This window comes from Liolophura sinensis, chromosome 4 (genome assembly GCF_032854445.1).
Source record: "Liolophura sinensis isolate JHLJ2023 chromosome 4, CUHK_Ljap_v2, whole genome shotgun sequence".
In the NCBI taxonomy this organism is placed as follows: domain Eukaryota; kingdom Metazoa; phylum Mollusca; class Polyplacophora; order Chitonida; family Chitonidae; genus Liolophura; species Liolophura sinensis.
The window spans coordinates 20,315,535-20,322,846 of NC_088298.1; positions in this window are offsets into that span (position 1 = coordinate 20,315,535).

Consider the following 7,312-nt stretch of genomic DNA (forward strand, 5'->3'; position numbering starts at 1 on the left):
GTAATTTAAACGTGATGAAAAAAAGGATTGTCACAAAAAATTCATTATTTCCACGACTGTGATTTTACTTATTTATTTATTTATTTATTATCTATTAAAAATTTATTTATTTTTATTTGAGTTACAATTATATCCTACTATTAAGGAGACATTGAGGACCTCTCGAATTCTGACATCATATTAGGCCCATACTAAATTAAAAAATAAAAGTCCACCCCCATCGTATTCGTATATTATTTTTTTAATTTCAAATGACCGTTTTACTGGTCCATAGAGTAAAAACCGAATGGGATCGTGAACTACTTTACATTGAATTAAACTGTAACAGTGTCGGTTTTTTGGATGAAGAGAAAGGGAAGCATTTTAACAGCACCCCGATAGAGGGCGGGACGTGTGTGGGAGGTAACTCGTGACGACAGGGACGGTCGGTGCTTCACCAGCGAGAAGTTATTGGAAAATATTGGTGAATACTTATCTCGTTTTACTTTGTGTAACCCATGTATCACTTATAAATTTGCTTTTTCAAACTGATTTCAGTAAATTCCACCGATCATGCTTGTCGTGGTGTTTACAGTTTATTACGGCAGACGACAGATTATTGTCGACAACAACAACGACATCAACATTGAAGATAACTGTCAAAGCACGCATGCGGCTGCCTATCACGTATGAGTCATGGGCAAATGGAAATGTATAATTGCAGCAACTAATTGCAACAATACAACACAGGAGCACTGTCAATTCATTTAAATAGCCCTGTTACGTTTCTATGGCTATGCAGTAATTATGCAAGGTTGAAAATGTAGGCCTAATGATCCGTGTTGGCATTTCAAGAGCCCGACGAGTGCATGCAGATATTGATGAGACAGGGTGGGGGTTCTCGCAAACTAATGCAGCTGAAAGGCTTTTAGATTTTATTTTACTTGTTAGACTGAATATACATCTCGCCAAGCTGGGGTATGTGGGTAGTAGCTACCGTAAAATCACATCTTTTAGTTGAATTAGTTTGCGAGAGCTGTCTTGTTTAAACCTGTGTGAACTCAAATCACACACACAAAAAAAAAAGACTCCTGAAATGCTGACTCAGCTTATTGTAACAGGTTTTTAATGAGCAAACTCCACTATGGTTTTTGCTCCATTGTAACAAGTTTCAGTTCTGACAGAATAATTTGAGGTTTTTGTTTGTCAGGGAACATATTACAGATGGTGCTTTGCTTTAATATTTTTTTTTTTTTATTTATTTACTTGATTGGTGTTTTATGACGTACTCAAGATTATGTCACTTATACGACGACAGCTGGCATTGGGGTGGGGGAAAACTGGGCAGATCCCGGGGGAAACCCACGACCATCAGCAGATTTGCATTAATATCAGATGCCGTTCCAACTGCAGTGACTACTGGGTTGAGAAATATTTGGATAGGCCATAATCATGGCTGCTCAACCTCTAGTCAGAGACCCTGTTGTTCACTTGATGTGGTGAGGTACAGATTGCGGAGCAAATAAGATCTCCACTTACCTCTAGCTGGCCAAATCTTTGTCGTAATGTCTCCACGTCCAGTAATAATAAAAATCCTACTCACAGTTTTGTAGAAGTGTGTAATTATATCACGATTTGATTATTCATTCATTTATAAGGATGTGGACGTCGCCCTTAAATTTCGTTTCACAAATATACATAAGCCAGATTTAAAATAGAAAGTTATTAGAAGCATTAAAGTCGTACTATGACATTTTTAAAAAAAAATGTTTGTGAGATTTTTAAATTTTCAGCAGGAAAAAAATGTTTTTATCCCATTGCCCTTCTCAATCCAGTTCTGAACTAGACAAATGTTATTGTAATACTTAGTAAAATCAGTATCTATTCCATAAACATGATAAAGTGTTTGTATACATGTAGGAATATTATAACACCCTTCAATCTCCTGCAATTTTAAGGATCATATCTCTTGCCTTATGACTTGCTAATCTAACATATGCTGATTAAATTAACATATGTATTTTTGCTGTGTTTTACTGTTACTTCTTAGGTTGGCCAGATTTTGCTGTCTTGTGTTGGCGATGTGATGCAATGCTAGGCCTAACCGGCCTTTCCAAAGTCCAACGGTTCATTCTTGGCATCGTTGTTCTGCTTTTTGTGGACTTGTTGAGAGTGGTGTCTTCAGAACTGACTCAGGTAAAGCACAAGAAACTATTTCTCTGGTATTTTCACTTTCATTTTTCAAACAAATGAAAGCAGATGCATTACTCGTAATTGCATTTTCAAAATTAAAGTGAGGGAAGTTGTTTTTGTAAATTCAGAATCAGCGTTAAAGGATACTTGAAAATTGACTCTGAAGGGAAGATTATGGTTTTAAGGGAAAGGGAAAAAGATGCCCCCCCCCCCCCCCAAAAAAAATTCTGGCCTCAACCTACCGATGGTTGAGTGTTTTCCCTGGGTTCTGTCCAGTTCCTCCCCGACGTAATGCTAGCCAACGTTGTATGAGTGAAATATTCATTAGCAGGTCATAAAAAAATTGACAATAATTGTGTCATAGTGGCTAGGTGGTGTGAGGCAAGGGAAGTAATTCCTTAGAAGCCTATTGCATGCTATACATTTCTGATGGATTCGTGGTAATGTGTGCCTGTATGCTAAAGTTGCAGTACATTTTTTTTGTGTTTATATTTTTCAGTACATCTTTAATGATGTGAGCTTTGACAAGCCATTCTTCACAACTTACCTGAAGACGACAATGTTCATGTTGTACCTGCTTGGATTTTTGTTATGGCGGCCGTGGAGAAGACAGTGTCGAAAAGGGGCTTTGGTAAGCACAGTAAATCAAAAGTAGGCAAAGTATACATACTCGTATATATGGTATCTGTTGGAGTGTCATGTATGGTGTCTGTTGGGTGTGATTCTTGGTGATTGTTGGAATGTGATACATAGTATCTGTTGAAGTGCCATGTCTGGTGTCTGTTGGGTGTGCTACATGTTGATTGTAGGGGTGTGATCCACGGTGTCTGATGGTGTGTTATATCTGGTGTCTGTTGAGTGTATACTTGTGATCATGGAATCTGTCAGAGTGTCATGTCTGGTGTCTGTTGGGTGTGATACACGTAGATTGTTGGGGTGTGATCCATGGTGTCTGTTGGAGTGCCATGGCAAGTGTCTGTTGGAGTGTCATGGTTGGTGTCTGTTGGGTGTGATACATGTTGCTTGTTGGAGTGTCATGACTGGTGTCTGTTAGGCGTGATAGATGGTAAGCACAAATTATCACAAGTAGGCAAGACATACACTAAAACTGGCAGCCTTCCTATGCTGTACTTATGAGAGGATAAACAGTGCACTGGTCTGTATACTGTAGCTAATTGGGCCCTGGCATGTGCTGTCCATTGGATGTGATCCCTGCTGACCATGGCTAGTGTCTTACCTCTGTATTCCAGTCAAGCTGCGCTATATTAGTGTGACCGTGCTGAGATCAATTTATTACAAAGCAGTTGAACTTTGATTCTGAAGTTATGACTGTGATCTTATTTGTATGAATGAGCCTGGTATTTACTATAAATGTTTGTTTTCACATTTTGAAAAAGCAGTTGAGTTTTCCAAATTTTTACGTGTGTCAGACCCTAGATCTATAGGCTCAGCCAGCTGTCTGACCACTTAAAACTTAAAACAAAGAACAGAAGACTCATGACATTAAGATGTGCATATTCTCAAGAATAAAAGAAAGAAGAAAAAAAACTTGATTTGATCAATTTTCATTTGAAGTACAAGAAGTCATTGATAGTTCTTTTCTGTGGAACAATTCATGCTGATTTGTTTGTTTCTCACAGACTTTGGACAACACATGAAATTGTAATTATATCTCATTTTCCAAATTTATATAAAGTCAAATAAGTTTCTTGTAAAAAGAGTCAAAATGGATCAAACTTTAGACAGTCAGTGGAATTATTTTTTTGTTTTTTTGTATTCGCCTGTGTACCATATATATCATACAGAGGCATATTGGTATAGGACAATATTGGCGGGAATAATGCTTCACGGAGCTTGCTTTGTCCCAGTGTAGTTATTAACTAATACTGATGACAGTAATGGCGAATTATACAGTACAGATGAGATATGGCTGCTTTTTTTTTTTTAGCTTTAAAGAAAAACAAAACAAAATGAAATGTGCATGATCCATATATCCTACATAATATAGTACATTTAACACTATATAATAAACATCTGTTGCAGGAATTCAGATTTAAGTTTTGGTTTAAACAGAGGTGAAGAATTAAGACTCCTGCATTAAGTTGATAATGTGTTCTTATTATGCGTTTTTTTTTATATTTAATTCTTTGTGTTACAGGTGATTCCACCACATAAGGTTGAAGACATCGATTCCGGGGGAGAATCAGAAAGCTATCTGGTGAGTTTCATTAAATTCTTGAATATTTCTGCAATGTGACAATTGTTACTGTTCATTCGTTGTTAGTATCCGCTGTCCAAGCATTTTCATCACATTACATGGTAGTGTGTCTTGTTTGTTACCCAGTTACCTTCATCTTTTATTATACGACGCTAAACCCTAAGCACTCACTCACTCGTCTTTTACTATATGACGTTAAACCCCAAGCACTCACTCACTCATCTTTTACTATACGACATTAAACCCCAAGCACTCACTCACTCATCTTTTACTATAAAACGTTAAGCCCCAAGCACTCACTCACTCATCTTTAACTATATTTACACTAATTAACATTGCAGTTAACTAACCAATGAACCAGTCAACTAGCTGATCTATAATGTATAAACCAGTCAGGTGACAGACTGGTAAACCAGTAATCTACAACCAGTCATCAAACAAGGTACATTTGTAAACCAGTGGGGAAACAGACCGACAAACCAGTCAGTTAACCGAGAATAAACCTGGCACATAACTGGTCAATGAACAAGTGAAGCGCTAAATGACCTTAAGTTTCGGCTGAGGCTGAAAGTGTATCGCAGGATGCATTGCATTGGTTGTGGTCGTTACTGACTGAGCTCTGGGGGAGAGTATCAGGGGTGGTCAGGGGATTATATTGACAGTTCAGGAATGTGATCAACAAGCTCACGGCTTCACAAAGCAGTTATTCTCATTTCACCAAAAGCCAGTTGACAGTTCATGTTTTCCTCATAATAATAATTTTAGTTCATGCACTTCGCAGTCTTTTGACTGTTTTATTATCGTTAGAGATAATCTCTGTGGGGAATAAGCATGACGACCCAGTATCTTAACGCATGTGGTGTGTCATGTCAAATATCCGTTGTTAAACTGCAGTGTTCTCTGTATACAAAGCTGTAGCAGAATTTAGCACACCACGAACCCATACTTACAAACTAGGCCTACCAGCAAATGAGATGAAGATGCAGCTGTAGCTAAGCATTTCTTATTCATTCTGGGGTAATCTGAAGGACAGTCAACTTCCGCCCATATTTCGTAAAGAGGAATATTTAATTTTCTTAATACTTAATCAAGTTCACTGAGATGAAATTTTAGTCATACAGATCGGTTTTATCTAAATGAGATGAAAGCCACTTACAGTCACAGGACCTCAAAATTTCCATGTGTCTACCCATCGATCACATGATTTTTGCTGGCAAAAGGCAAAAATCTTGTCAGTCGCTGAAGGACATATAAGTCACGTCTGGGCAAAACTATATGCAGGAAATCATAAAACATTTTGTTTATAAAGCCAGTAAGGATGCTGTGTGAACTCCTAATGTGATAACAACTCAAACAAATCCGATATGCCGGGCTTGCACACAGGCCTACTGGAAAGGGTAAAAGTAAATCGTGGTAGTTTTCGAAACGTCGCATAGAAAATGTTTTCTAAGTTCCCGATATAATAGGAGCACAGTTCGGACCGTAAAGAAACAAAATGTGTGTGTAGACTGACATACTAATAGGAATTACTTGATTCATAGATATATTTAGAGATGAACATCTAGGCCTACTGCCAGGAGACCTGACACCTCACTGTCAGTGACATGATTCATAGATATATTCAGAGATGAACATGCAGGCCTACTGGCCAGGAGACCTGACACCTCACTGTCAGTGACATGACCCAAGTGGCGAGGATTAGCAACCAGAGCTGCTAAATGACATACAGAGTAATGAAATTGGCAGAGAGCTAATCGTTCTTTTTTCTTATCTTTGCTGCAAACTCAAATCACGCAAAAGTAAACAACATTTAACTCACGTGTGGAACTTTAGGTCAGTTAAAGTTTCTTAATGATGAACCAGTCTGCTAGTTTAACCACTAGTTCATCCCATTCTTATGCTCTCAGCCCTCACCAGTTCAAGTCTTGCCTCTGGCATAAAACAGCAATCATATAAATAAATTGAATCTTGCCCCAACATAAATACCAACCATTTTGCCATCTGAAGCATTCATAGAAATCAGGGGTTATCTCCCTTGTTATGTTTGATGTCAAAAAAGGTGGTGTTGCTCAGCCAACTAATTCAGAAGTGGATTTTCTGGTTGATTATAAGTCGTGACTAGAGAGAGTTGCTTGCAGAGTGACCCATCATTGTAACATGATCAAGAGCATAGTAAATGAAGTCACGTAGCCACTGATTGTTTTCAGCCATGTTGATTATTTACTCAAGACTCAAAATGTGGAAGCAGGCTGCTTCGGTGGCCTAATGGTTAGAACATCCATCTCGAAGTTGGGAGACCCGGGATCAACCCTGGTCGGGTCATACCAAAGACTTTAAAAATGATAGTTGATGGTGCCTCACTTGGCGCTCAGCACTGATGGGTTAGAGCAAAGAAGCATGGACTGGTTTGCTTGGTGTCAGTATATGTGACTGGGTGGGATGTCTTGTCTGGTGTCTTTGCGTGATACTTCAGTGGAGGCAGCACTTTGGCAGCATGGGCTCACCCTGCCACAAGAAGACACAGTATATGTACAAACACATAATGACTCCCTCATCATGTCCTATGACTGAAAACTTGTTAAGTATGATTTTAAACCCGAGGTGTTCATTCATTCATTCATTCATAATGTAGTAAACTGACCTTGTCTATGTTGTATTCGTCAGAGTGAACCGATTTATGTTCCGATCAAAGTGGAGAAGACGAGCGGTACAGAGTCTGAAGACGGCTCAGGTAAAATAAAGGCAGATCCAAGAGTACTGTTAATAACCTAAAATTTGGCCGAAAAATAATTTTTATAGGTCACTAAGAACCTTAATACATTTATTTTTGTTTGTTGAAAGTTACATTTTCCCAGTAGGATGAGATCAACAGAATTCTCAGAATCTGGCGAAATGTTCGACTTAGTCATGGTGAAATTTCAG